The 14770-nt window shown below is 37.5% G+C and overlaps 1 protein-coding gene across 1 annotated transcript in view; it reads left to right on the top strand.

The window, feature by feature from the left end:
• IL1RAPL2 (interleukin 1 receptor accessory protein like 2) overlaps positions 1-14770 on the top strand; it is a 969995-nt gene that overhangs the window by 515472 nt on the left and 439753 nt on the right. The gene's annotated exons all lie outside the window — the stretch shown is intronic.

A 14770-nucleotide genomic window follows, 5' to 3' on the forward strand; every position in this document is an offset into this window, starting at 1 on the left:
AAACTAATTAGGGAAAGCTTTCTGGAAGAGAGTTTTGTTGTTGTTTATAACAGAAACATCAGGGTGATCCACAGATATCTGAAGAGCTTTTCAGTTGTGGTGTGATGTGCAGAAGACTGACTCTCTTAAATGGTTTTTACCTGAACAATAAAGCAGGGATCACTCGTACCATGGTGGGGATGGTGGTGGCAGGGAATATTTTGAATTGACCTTGGTTATTTCTTTACCTTTACTCACATCTCAGTCAATCATTGGCAGATAGATTTTGAACCAGCTACTTGTACCCTTAGGTGGCAGATTGCAGTTGCTTTCCTTGTGAATGGTGACTTGAATTTACCACTTGAAAGATCCATAATTCTCAGTTATCTATGTATGAATTATCACATATATAATTTTTTTTCTTAAGTAGGTATTTGACGTAAATGCTCAATGCCCAATTGAATTACAGTTTGTTTTGAATTCAGGGTCAAGTATATTTTGATGGTAAAATTTTATCTTGAGCGACTAGTTTTTACAGTGTATATAATTTCTCCTGTAACTTCATCCATTGGATGCTCTTTTTTAAAACAACAAAACATCTTGATTTACTTTACAGTTTGGCTTGGGAGTCAGTAGATGGTATATTAATAGTGATGGTGATGTTAAAGGAGGTTAATTTTTCTTGAGCACTTACCACTTGCTAGGTACTGTGCTAAGTGCTTTACAGTATTATCTTGTTGGAAGACAATTCTGCATGGGTCTCTTGCATTTCTACATGACTTAAGAGCAGAGGTAGTCATTGTCTCTTATTCCAGGTTATCTGTTTAAGGATGTAGATATAGAGAACAGTCTTAGAAGCTAGAAATAGTGTCTCCCACCAGAGCAAAGAGCAGGTTTGCTACAGCCTGGGAAAACATAGATAATGTCTTCTTCTGGAGCAAAGGGATGGCATGCTTATGACCCATTAGAAAAGATTTGTGTTTTCTGAGCTTGGGATTTTTCTCTTGTAATGCAACCCACTGCTTGTGCAGGTGTCATCTCTCCCTCTTTGTATTGTCCTGTGGGAGTTGGGTTTTGGCAAATGACACAAATGCTGATACTTTGGCTACTTCCATTGCTATGAATAAATAACTGTCCATTGTTTTTGAGCCAGGAGTCTCTTGTCTTCTACCAGCACCCATGAAACTGGCAGGCTATCTTGTTATCTTGTAGGTACAGTAAAATCTCATACCCTTCATGTTCTTAACACTTGTGTAATACAACCCTACAGGGATAACTTTTTTATTATTCTCGTTTTGCATATGCAGAAAATAAAGCTCAATGACTTGTCCAAAGATCCATAGCTAGGATATGATAGAGTTGGGATTTGAACCCAAGCCTCTCTGACTTGGAGACCACATTCTCAAGCAGTGAACTAATTAAGTCTAGTTCAGTTCAAGTCCCTGGGTTGACGTATTCTCTGACTGCATCATGAACCATAAGGAAATTATATTTGAATAATCCTGGGTTGGAGATTATCAGTGTCATCCCAAAGGTTGAATGTTCATTTCAGAAGGAGAGAAGAACAGTTAATAAAGTATTCTCTGTTCATACCTCCAATAAATCCTTGTTTGCTACAAACTGGGTTTCTGCTTAATGGACAAAAGTGAGTTTTTCAAAAGAAACTGTGTTTCTCCAACTTGTTTTTATAACAGATATTTTTTGTGGTTATATTAAGTTTAAATGTCTTTCAATATATATAAGCAGCATGGCACATAGCAGGTGCTCAATAAATGTCATTTGATTGTACCTATAGGTTGTAGGTCTTCATAAAATAATAATGTTAAGAAATTGGTCACAGAAGGTGCAGGAGAGTGGGCGGAGCAAAATGGCGGGGTGAGCTGACCCGGGATTCTCTCCCCTCCAAAATACAACAAAAGATTGGAAGAACTGAATTTCAGAGAATAAACATAATGCCAGCTCGTTAGAGACCTACAATACGAAGAAGGCGGAGATCATAAACCTAGCGTTACACCTTCGGAGGCGCTGGAACGGTAGGAGAGAACATCACTCCCTCCCCTAGAGTCTGCGATCGCTGCAGGGTGGGTCGGGAGGGAGCGGGGGAGGGGCTGCGCGACCGGGGGATCATCCAGGACGCCTGCCGCTGATTCAGTGGAGACCCGCTGATGGGGGGAAAGCTTCTATCCGCGGGGACCCTATAAATCAAGGGCCTTGGGAGACCAGAGAACAGAAATGATCTGAACCCAGACCGGCACGTGTGAGTAACAGCCCCTCCCCCCCCCAGCAAAGCCAGTGGGCGCAGCCATCTTGCCCCAAGGTGGAGAGCTAACACGCCGCTCTCGACCCCCATCTAGTGGCGACAGGCTGTAACTGCAACTGAATTCTACCACCATGAGAAAAAACCGCTCCTCTACCATCCAGCAATTTATAAAAGCCCCAGACCAGAAGGAAAACAATAAAAACACAGAATTAAGTCCTGAGGACTTGGAATTAGGTAAACTAAGTGATAATGAATTCAGAGCAGCTATAATCAAAAAAATCAATGAGGTAGAGAGAAAGATAGAGAAACAAGCCGAGTTCTGGAGTTACTTCACAAAAGAGATTGAAATCATAAAGAAGAATCAAACAGAATTACTTGAGATGAAAAACACAATGGACCAGATAAAACAGAATATGGATTCCCTGAATGCCCGTGTAGACAACATAGAGGAGCAAATCAGCATAATCGAGGACAGACAGGCTGAATGGCACCAGACAGAGGAAGAAAGAGAACTAAGAATTAAAAAAAATGAGGAAAATCTCCGAGAGATAATGGATTCAATGAGGAGTAAGAACATAAGGATCATAGGAATTCCCGAGAATATGGAAAAGGAAAATGGGGCAGAAAGTGTGCTTAACGAAATTATTGAAGAGAATTTCCCAAATCTAGGGATCAACGGAGAAATGTGTGTAGAGGAGGGTTTTAGATCTCCTAGATTTGTCAATGTAAAAAGACCCACCGCAAGGCACATAATAGTAAAGTTGGCAAATAGGAATGATAAGGAAAGAATACTCAGGGAAGCAAGAAAAAAAAAGAGAATAACCTATAAAGGAGCCCCTATCAGACTGTCAGCAGATTTCTCTACAGAAACCCTACAAGCTAGGAGAGAATGGAGTGATATATTCAAAGCTTTAAAGGATAAAAACCTTCAGCCAAGAATATTCTATCCAGCAATAATTTCCTTCAGATATGAAGGAGAAATTAAATCTTTTCCAGACAAACAAAAGTTAAGGGAATTTGTAACTAAAAGCCCTCCATTACAAGAAATCCTCAAGAAGGCTCTCATACTTGAAAAAAGAAAAAAGGGAGAAAGGGGACACAATCCACAGACTAGGGAGACCGATGGATAGAACCAGAACAGGATAGCAAATATTCAACTATAGCATTAGGGTAAAAATAAGGAAACTACCAAAACAAGGACGATCTTAGCACTCTAACTACAAATTAATAAGACAAGTTGGAATAAAAAATGAAAATAATTATTTAGGAGGGGAAGAGCAAAGGGTCTAAATCAGTATTGGTCGAGTAAGTAAGAGACCACCAGAGAATAGACTATATTATACACGAGATTCTAAATACAAACTTCAAGGTAGACACTAAAATAAAGTACAGAACAGGGTCACAAATCATAGATAAGGAAAAATCTAAGAAACCCAGCATAAGAAATTGCAGTATTAAATGGGTAGTCTAAAGCACACAGGAAAAGAAACACAGGAAAACAAGATAATGAGCGACAGATTGACAGCATTAAGTCCACATGCATCAATAATCACTCTCAATGTGAACGGATTGAACTCTCCAATAAAAAGACACAGAGTGGCAAAATGGATTAAAGAATAAGATCCAACAATTTGTTGCCTCCAGAAAACACACCTCAGCCCCAAGGACAAACACAGACTCAGGGTGAAGGGGTAGAGGACAATGCTTCAAGCAAATAGCAAGGAAAAAAAGGCAGGTGTTGCAATTCTCATATCAGACCAAGTGGATTTCAAAATAAGACAGGTAAAGAGAGACACAGAGGGACAATATATAATGATAAAAGGGACACTTCATCAAGAAGAAATAACGCTTATAAATATCTATGCACCCAACACAGAAGCACCAAGATTCATAAAGCAACTATTAACAGACCTAAAGGAAGATGTTAAAAACAACACAATAATAGTAGGGGACCCCAACACCCCACTCACATCAATGGACAGATCATCCAGACAGAAAATCAACAAGGAAATAGTGGAGCTGAATGAAAAACTAAAACAATTGGACTTAATAGACATATATAGATCACTCCACCCTGAAAGAGCTGAATACACATTCTTCTCAAGTGCACATGGAACATTCTCTAGGATAGACCATATGTTGGGAAACGAGGCAAACCTCTACAAATTTAAAAAAATTGAAATAATAACAAGCATCTTCTCAGATCATAGTGCTATAAGGCTAGAAATTAATTACAAGAAAAAAGCTGAGAAAGGCACAAAGATGTGGAGACTAAACAACACACTACTGAACAAGCAATGGATCATTGAAGAAATTAAAGAAGAAATAAAAAAATACCTGGAAACAAATGAAAACGATAGCATGCCATACCAACTCATATGGGATACAGCAAAAGCTGTATTAAGAGGAAAATTCATCGCAATACAGGCACATCTTAACAAACAAGAAAAATCCCAAATAAGCAACCTTAAAGCACACCTAACTGAACTAGAGAAAAAAGAACAAATGAAGCCCAAAGTCAGCAGAAGGAGAGAAAAAATAAAAATCAGAGCAGAAATAAATACTATTGAAACGAAAAAGGCAGTAGAAAGGATCAATGAGACAAAGAGCTGGTTTTTTGAGAAGATAAATAAAATTGACAAACCACTAGCCAGACTCACAAAGAAAAAAAGGGAGAAAACTCAAATAAACAAAATCAGAAATGAGCGAGGAGAAATGGCAACAGACTCTGCAGAAATACAACAGATTATAAGAGAATACTACAAAAACCTATATGCCAACAGAATGGATAACCTAGAGGAAATGGATAAATTCTTGGACTCCTACAATCTCCCAAAGCTCACTCAAGAAGAGGCAGACAATTTGAACAGACCAATCACAAGGAAAGAGATTGAAACAGCAATCAAAAACATCCCAAAGAATAAAACCCCAGGACCAGATGGCTTTCCTGGGGAATTCTACCAAACTTTCAGAGAGGATTTAATACCTATCCTTTTCAAGCTATTCCAAAACATTAGGGAAGATGGAACACTTCCTAACACATTCTATGAGGCCAACATCACGCTGATCCCAAAACCTGACAAGGACACCACGAAAAAAGAGAACTACAGGCCAATATCACTGATGAACATAGATGCAAAAATTCTAAACAAAATTTTGTCAACCAGAATTCAGCCATTCATCAAAAGAATCATACATCAGCATCAGGTGGGATTCATACCAGGGACACAGGGATGGTTCAACATTCGCAAATCAATCAACGTGATACACCACATCAACAAACTGAGGAATAAAAACCACATGATCATCTCAATAGATGCAGAGAAGGCATTTGACAAGATCCAACAGCCATTTATGATAAAATCTCTGAACAAAATGGGCATAGAAGGAAACTACCTCAACATAATAAAGGCCATATACGACAAACCCATAGCCAACATCATACTCAATGGGCAAAAACTGAACGCCATCCCCCTGAAAACAGGAATGAGACAAGGATGCCCTCTATCACCACTCTTATTTAACATAGTACTGGAGGTCCTGGCCAGAGCAATCAGGCAAGAAAAAGGAATAAAAGGAATCCAAATAGGGAGGGAAGAAGTGAAACTCTCGCTGTTTGCAGACGACATGATCTTGTATATAGAAAACCCCAAAGAATCCATTGAAAAACTGTTAGAAGTAATCAACAACTACAGCAAAGTTGCAGGGTATAAAATCAGTTTGCATAAATCAGTAGCATTTCTATACTCCAGTAATGAACCAACAGAAAAAGAACTCAAGAATACAATACCATTCACAATCGCAACAAAAAGAATAAAATACCTTGGGGTAAATTTAACTAAGGAAGTGAAGGACCTATATAATGAAAATTACAAGGCCTTTCTGAGAGAATTGGATGACGACATAAGGAGATGGAAAGACATGCCATGTACATGGATTGGAAGAATAAACATAGTTAAAATGTCTGTTCTACCTAAAGCAATCTACAGATTCAACGCCATCCCAATCAGAATCCCAATGACATTCTTTGCAGAATTAGAACAAAGAATCCTAAAATTCATATGGGGCAACAAAAGACCCCGAATTTCTAAAGCAATCCTGAGAAAAAAGAACAAAACGGGAGGCATCACAATCCCTGACTTCAAAACATACTACAAAGCTACAGTAATCAAAACAGCATGGTACTGGTACAAAAACAGGTGCACAGATCAATGGAACAGAATTGAAAGCCCAGAAATAAAACCACACATCTATGGACAGCTTATCTTTGACAAAGGAGCTGAGGGCATACAATGGAGAAAAGAAAGTCTTTTCAACAAATGGTGCTGGGAAAACTGGAAAGCCACATGTAAAAGAATGAAAATTGACCATTCTTTTTTACCATTCACCAAAATAAACTCAAAATGGATCAAAGACCTAAAGGTGAGACCTGAAACCATAAGGCTTCTGGAAGAAAACGTAGGCAGTACACTCTTTGACATCAGTATTAAAAGGATCTTTTCGGACACCATGCCTTCTCAGAGAAGGGAAACAATAGAAAGAATAAACAAATGGGACTTCATCAGATTAAAGAGCTTCTTCAAGGCAAATGAAAACAGGATTGAAACAAAAAAACAACCCACTAACTGGGAAAAAATACTTGCAAGTCATATATCTTACAAAGGCTTAATATATAAAGAACTCTCGCAAGTCGACCACAAAACATCAAACAACCCAATCAAAAAATGGGCTGGAGACATGAACAGACATTTCTCCAAAGAAGATATACTGATGGCCAATAGGCACATGAAAAGATGCTCATCATCGCTGATCATCAGGGAAATGCAAATCAAAACTACACTAAGATATCACCTTACACCCGTTAGAATGACAAAAATATCTAAAACTAATAGCAACAAATGTTGGAGAGGTTGCGGAGAAAAAGGAACCCTCATACACTGCTGGTTGGAATGCAAACTGGTGCAGCCACTATGGAAAACAGTATGGGGATTCCTCAAAAAATTAAAAATAGAACTACCATACGATCCAGCCATCCCACTACTGGGTATTTATCCAAAGAGCCTGAAGTCAGCAATCCCAAAAGTCCTGTGCACCCCAATGTTTATTGCAGCACTGTTTACAATAGCCAAGACGTGGAAGCAACCTAAGTGCCCATCAACAGACGAATGGATAAAGAAGATGTGGTACATATATACCATGGAATACTACTCAGCTGCAAAACAGAACAAAATCATTCCATTTGCAATAACATGGATGGACCCTGAGAGAATTATATTAAGTGAAATAAGCCAGCGAGAGAAAGATAATCTGTGTATGACTCCACTCATATGAGGAATTTAAAACTATGGACCAAGAACAGTTTAGTGGATACCAGGGGAAAGGTGGGGTGGGCGGTGGGCACAAAGGGTGAAGTGGTGCACCAACAACATGACTGACAAACATTAATGTACAATTGAAATTTCACAAGATTGTAACCTATCAATAACTCAATAAAAAAAATAATAATATAGAAAAAAAAGAAATTGGTCAGAGCTTTGGCCCTCCTGGTCTTTTATTTAAAGACTTAATTTTTTTAGAGAAGTTTTAGGTTCACAACAAAATTGAGAAGATACAGAAGTTTTTCATATACATTCTGCCCCCACACATGCATACCCCATTATCAACATCCCCCTCAAAAGTGGAACATTTGTTATGATTGCTTAACCTACATTGACATATCGTTATCATCCAAAGTCTGTAGTTTTCATTGTGGTTCACTCTTGGTGTTGTAAATTCTGTGGGTTTGGATAAATGTATAATGACATGTATCCACCAATATAGTATCATACAGAGTATTTTCACTGCCCTAAAAATCCTCTGTGCTCCACCTATTCATCCCTCTCCAACCCTTGGCAACCACTGATCTTTAGATGGTCTCCATAGTTTTCCCTTTTCCAGAATGTCATATAGTTGGAATCCTACAGTATGTAGCCTTTTCAGATTGGCTTATTTCACCTAGTGATATGCATTTAAGGTTCCTCAATGTTTTTTCATGCCTTGATAGCTCATTTATTTTCAGTGCTTAATAATATTCCACTTTCTAGATGTAACATAGTTTATTTATCCATTCATCTACTGAAGGACACCTTGGCTGCTTCCAAGTTTTGGCAATTATGAACAAAGCTACTATAAACATCTCTGTGCAGGTTTTTGTGTGGACATAATTTTTCCCCTCATTTGGGTAGATACCAAAGAGTACAAATGCTAGATCATATGGTAAGAGTATGTTTAGTTTTTTGAGAAACTGCCAAACTGTCTTCCAAAGTGACTGTACCGTTTTGCACTCCCACCAGCAATGAATGAGAGTTCCTGTTGCTCCGCATCCTCACCAGCATTTGGTGTTGTCTGTGTTCTGGATTTTGGCCATTCTAATAAGTGTGCAGTAATATCTCGTCGTTTTAATTTGCATTTCCCTTAGGAAATATGATGTACATCGTTTCATATGCTTATTTTCCATCTGTATATCTTCTTTGGTGAGGTATCTGTTAAGGTCTTTCACACATTTGTAAATTGTCTTTCTTGTTTTCTTATTGTTAAGTTTTAAGATTTCTTTGTATATTTTGGATAAAATTTCTTTATCAGATGTGTCTTCTGCAAATATTTTCTTTCAGTCTGTAGCTTGTTTTCTAATTCTATTGACACCAACTTTTGTAGAGCAGAAGTTTATAAGTTTAAGGATGTACAGTTTATCAATTGTTTCTTTCATAGATCATGCCTTTGGTGTTGTAATTTAAAAAATCATTGCCATGTCCAAGGTCAACTCGGTTTTCTTCTATGTTGTCTTCTAGGGGTTTTACAGTTTTCCATTTTACGTTTAGGTGTGTGATCCATTTTGAGTTACTTTTTGTGATGGGTATAAAAATCTGTGTCTAGGTTGATTTTCTTGCATATGCATATCCAGTTGTTCCAGCACCTTTTGTTGAAAAGACTATCTTTGCTTCATTTTGTTGCCTTTGCCTCTTTTCCAAAGGTCAGTTGACTATATTTATGTGGGTCTATTTCTAGGATCATTATTCTGTTTCATTGACCTATTTGTCTGTTATTTCACCAATATCACACTGTCTTAATTACTGTAGCTTTATAGTAGATCTTGAGGTCAGGTAGTCTCAGTCCTTCAACTTTTTTCTTTTCAGTTTTACAGTTATCCTCATATAGGTCTTATTCATATTTTGTTGGATATATACCTAAGTATTTCATTTTGGGTGTTTCTGATGTAAATGGTATTGTGTTAAATTTCAAATTAAAAACTTATTCATTACTGGCATATATGAAAGCAGTTGACTTTTGTGTATTAACCTTATATCCTACAACCTTGCTATAATCACTTATTAGTTCGAGGTGTTTTTTGTCAATTCTGTCAGATTTTCTACATAGACAATCATGTCATCTATGCAAAAGATGATTTTATGTCTTCCTTCAGAATCTGTATACCTTTATTTCCTTTTGTTGTCTATTGCATTAGCTAGAACTTCCAGTAGGATGTTGAAAAGGAGTAGTGAGAGGGGACATACTTGCCTTATTCCTGATCTAAGTGGGGAAGCTTCTAGTTTCTCAACACTAAATATTATGTTACCTGTAGGTGTTTTTGAAGATATTCTTTATCAAGTTGAGGAATTTCCCCTCTATTCCTAGTTTACTGAAAGTTTTTATCATAAATGTTTGCTGGATTTTGTCAAATTGCTTTGTCCAGATCCACTGATATGAGCATATGATTTTTCTTCTTTAGCCTGTTGTGATGGATTACATTAATTGATTTTGGAATGTTGAACCAGCCTTCCATGCCTGTGATAAATCCCACTTGGTTCTGGTGTACAATTATTTTTATGCATTACTGTATTGAATCTGCTAATATTTTGTTGAAGATTTTGGATCTGTGTTCATGAGATATATTGGTCTGTAGTTTCTTTTCTTGTAGCGTCTTTGGTTTTGGTATTAGGGTAATGCTGGTCTCATAGAATAAGTTAGGAAGTATTTCCTCCTCTTCTACCTTCTTAAAGAGATTATAGGGAATTAATATAATTTCTTCCTTAAATATTTGATAGAATTCACCAGTGAATCCATCGGGGCTGGTGCTTTCTCTTTTAGATTATTAATTATTGATTCAATCTTTTAAGTAGCCATTGACTTATTCATATTATCTGTTTGTTCTTGTGTGATTTTGGCAGATTGTGCCTTTCAAGGAATTTATCTGTTTCATATAGGTTACCAAATTTGTGGGCATAGAGTTGTTCATAGTATTCCTTTATTATCGTTTTAATATCCATGGGACCTATAGTGATGTACCTTCTTTCATTTCTGATATTAGTAATTTGTGTTCTTGCTCTTTTGTTCTCTTCTTTGTCTTTTAAAGCATTAACATTGCATGTTTTCCGTTATATGTGCTTATTTCTGCACTTACCTGAAAGTCTCGTTCCAACAAGGTCAAAGATATTTTTCAATAAAATTTTCTTATTTGTGTAATGATTCTCAAAAAATGGAATTCATCAAAGGGCCTGAGATCCTGTTTGTTCATTTGTTTCCCTTCCCTGAATTTGCTATAGTATCAGTTCAGGCTTCTTATGTTTTGAGGAGGACGGTATGATCCAAAGATAGTAGATTGATTAATTGACAGTTATGCATAGCAGTCAATTCACATTTCAAAAATATCAGAAAGCAAAGTTTGTTTTAATTTACTGATCATCAGGTGGTTCTGGAATTTGCAAGGAAAGTATTTTGAAATGAGGATAAGACAATTAAAGGAAACATTTAGAAAAGTTTCAATTATACCCTGTGGCATTTTATGTATTTTATTTTGCTTTTAGATATGAAAAAGTTTCATAATTTATTTAGTTTCTTTTCAATAGGTTAGCCCTGCTGATACAACAAATTCACATAGATTCAAATTCTGGAATAAGACTTTAGAGTTTATAGTATAAGCATGTTTTATAGTATAAGTATATTTTATAAATGGGAGTTAGAAGGGGGCATCTAGATTTTTCATGTATGTTTTAAATCCTGGGTCTTGCTTTTCCCCTCAGGGAACCCAAGATTGGTCAACATTTTCCCTTAGAAATACTTCTGGGGAAAAGGTATAAATTATGACCTAAAGTAGCTAACATTAAATCTTTGGAAGAGAAATCAAGATTTATTAATAAATTTGTAAATTTGTCTGTGTTGTACATATTAACATTATTCTTTAAATGTTGTCTTTATACATCTGCATTTCTTTCTGTGAGCTTCCCCAAGTTTGTATGGATAACCATGAGTTAGTTTGGCTGTTAACCTAGGTTGGCATCATGTTCTGAGAGCAGCCAGGGGCTAAGAGCCAAAACCTTGGTTCTAATCCACGAACCAGCCAAATGTACTTCACTAAATTTTCTGTCCTCTCTGCATCTACATTTTACTCCTCTGCAAAATGTAGATGATATTACCCTGCACATATCCCTGGACTATTGGCAGAATTAAGTAAGGTAAGAGATATGGAAGTACTTGAAAGATTACAAATGTGTGCAATTGTAAGACATTGCTGCAATAACACTGCAAAGGCCGTTTGCATATATTGAGCTTGAATGTGCTCCTTGTCCTTCTCAAAATGTGAAGGGAAGACAGAATAAAAGTACAATCCTCATTCTTGCACACTTGTCAGTCTGCCTCCTCAAACCCGCAGAGCTCTAATTGTACCTAATGAAAGAAAAGTAACATTTTTAGGTCTCAGTTGCAGGAAACATTTTAAATAGAACTGGCCTAGGGCATTTTTCAAAATAAAATCTAAATAATGCAAGATCGTTAGTGGGAATGGTGCCAGGGCTGGATTACACAACTAAAAAAAATCAACCTGAGGCTCAGACCGTCCAGCAGCCTTGGTCACACCTCCTCCAGGTCAGCGATGGAGACAGCAGGACTTACACTAGGCCTTGTTTTCAAGTTCCAGAGACCTTGGTCATCATCAAGGACTTCATACTAGGGCTGGTTCATGGGTTAACAAGCAATTTGTCAGCAGCCTTTCACATGCTAGAGACCACAGCAAGAGCAAATTCATACAGAGCCTTGACCTAAGGTTGTAAGAGTTAGAGAAAACTGAAACATTTCCTTTTTGAACCCATCAGCCATGTCCTAGGTAGGGTCTCTGCCCTTATCCCCATTCTGAGTTAATGAAAGTGCTGCTGGCATGGCCTACATAGCTTATACTTTGGAGGGGTTGGGGAGTGAACACTTAAGAGTATCTCTTGTCTTTTTTCCCTGGAAACCTTGCCTAGAGGTGTGGTCTTTATTATGGAAGGCATTTGTCTAAGAAACCCCCAGAAGGCTTAGTGGAATTCTTACTAACAATTTGACCTCCAAGGTTCTGGTCTTTGTCTGGTAGCTAGTACCTATAGCACCTGGAAGTTCTTTTCTCCCTTATCTGCTTTCTCTTGGTTCACTTCTACTTTTGCCTGTGTCAGTGCCTCTTTTGGATCCTTTCAGAACTTCTTGGCCCTCTGACACTAGGGCTCTTGCCCAAATGACCTCTTCCAGATTCTTTCCTGTCAAATAGCACCCCTAACCCAGTGGCATATCTTCACCCAATGCTGCAAGTGTATTGTTGTCTTTACACTGGTCATTGTAATTACTATATAACATGTAAATTATAATTATTATTTATTAACAATGTACATAACAATGCTAGCAGTAATAGCGATTCTAATTATAACTATAATTTATTAAATATCTACTATGTGCCAGTTGCTCTATTATGTGTTTTATATGCATTATTTTGGTTGATGATTACTACAAACTGGTATTTTCATCATCCCAATTGAAATGGTAAACATATTTTTGCTCATGGTTGTATAATAAAAGGAAATCCTTCCTCCAACTTCCAATGGAACCGCCATGAAGGACTTCTTATCCTTATTTTCAGCTGAGGAATCTGAGACTGAAAAAGGTTGCATAACTTGCCCAAGGACACAGAGCTAATTGAACCCAGAGGATCTTAGTTGAAAGCTGATGATTGGTTTAAAAAACCACTACATTACATCAGGCCCTTGTTTAGTCTACCCTATTCTCTCCCCAGGGCTGAATACATTTGGGATAGTAAACTTCTTACAGGACATGGGACGTTCTATCTACTTCTATTGTTGGGACTGCTGATTGGCAGCTCTCTTTCCCTGGGGGTATAACGTAATAATGGAAAGATGTTTAACAAATAAATCTCTTTCATTTGTATGAATGAATATCATGGAGCAGATATAATCAAAGACTGTAACATTAAGAACCCTTCAGGGGCTGGCCTGGTGGTGCAGCGGTTAACTTCGCACATTCCACTTCGGCGGCCTAGGGTTCACCACTTCGGATCTCGGGTATGGACATGGCACTGCTTGGCAAGCCATGCTGTGGTAGGTGTCCCACATATAAATTAGAGGAAGATGGATATGGATGTTATCTCAGAGCCAGTCTTCCCCAGCAGGAAAAAAAAAAATAGAGAGCGAGAGAAAAGAGAAAAGAACCCTTCAGACCCCTTTGGATATCAAGCAGAGGTTATTCTCTTTCTTCTATGTGCAATACCTTTTAAAAACTGTATCCATTTGTCTTCCCTCCATTCCCCACACCTACCCCAGTCTTCCTTATCCCACATGTATCCAGTATATTCCTTTCTTTGCTGGTATTATGATGCACAATATTTGGCTAGTCTTTACCCTGGTGGTACAAGAATACCTGAAAAATTATCTTGGGTCATATATGGATAGAGAATGTGATATTTGATCAGCCATATACCTGAATGTGTAGAATGGGGAGGGAGGATTAGTGCCATATGAGGTTGATGCAAAAGTGATTGAACCAAACTTCACCTTCTTGCCTGAGACTTTTTTTAAAATTATTATTCTGGTGGCTTTAGCTTCATGGATTTTAAAGAGGCTGTTAAACATCTAACAAGAGAATGAAATGTTCTTACATTTGATCCCCACTGGGCATATCTCAAGCCCTTTGGGTACTAGGAACCCACATTAAGGAAGAGAGAAAAGCAATAGTTCATGATTTACATCGTATAATGGGGTTGCATCTGAACATCAGAATGAGAGTGTTTGATGGCATCGTTCTCAGATGTCACAGGCATGGGCATGGTCAGGAGTACTTGCCAGTAATTAACTTCACTGGAAATCTAAGTAGCAGTCATTTTGATTAACTTAGTTTGTAAACCCAATGGATAGCAGCCATCTGTACTCGTGTTTTTTGTATGATGTCTGGCATATTGCGAAATTTCAATGAGTACTAAGTAGTATGAATAGTAACAACCATTTGAAGCCGTCTTAAAATTATTGGTTGGTATGCTAATGTCATCTATCAGGATTGTTATAACTTGGTGGTGAAAACACTTGATTTTGAAGTGTTCTTGGCAGTTTGTATTTTTAACAGCAGGGATCCCTTGATGTTTAGTACAGGTATGGTCTCCAAATGTCCCACCTAGAGATTTACAGTTGACTTTCTTTTCAGTCTTGCCATGCTGCTCTTGAATGCTTCTTCACACTTTCCAGT

Source organism: Equus caballus, chromosome X (assembly GCF_041296265.1).
Source record: "Equus caballus isolate H_3958 breed thoroughbred chromosome X, TB-T2T, whole genome shotgun sequence".
Classification (NCBI taxonomy): Eukaryota; Metazoa; Chordata; class Mammalia; order Perissodactyla; family Equidae; genus Equus; species Equus caballus.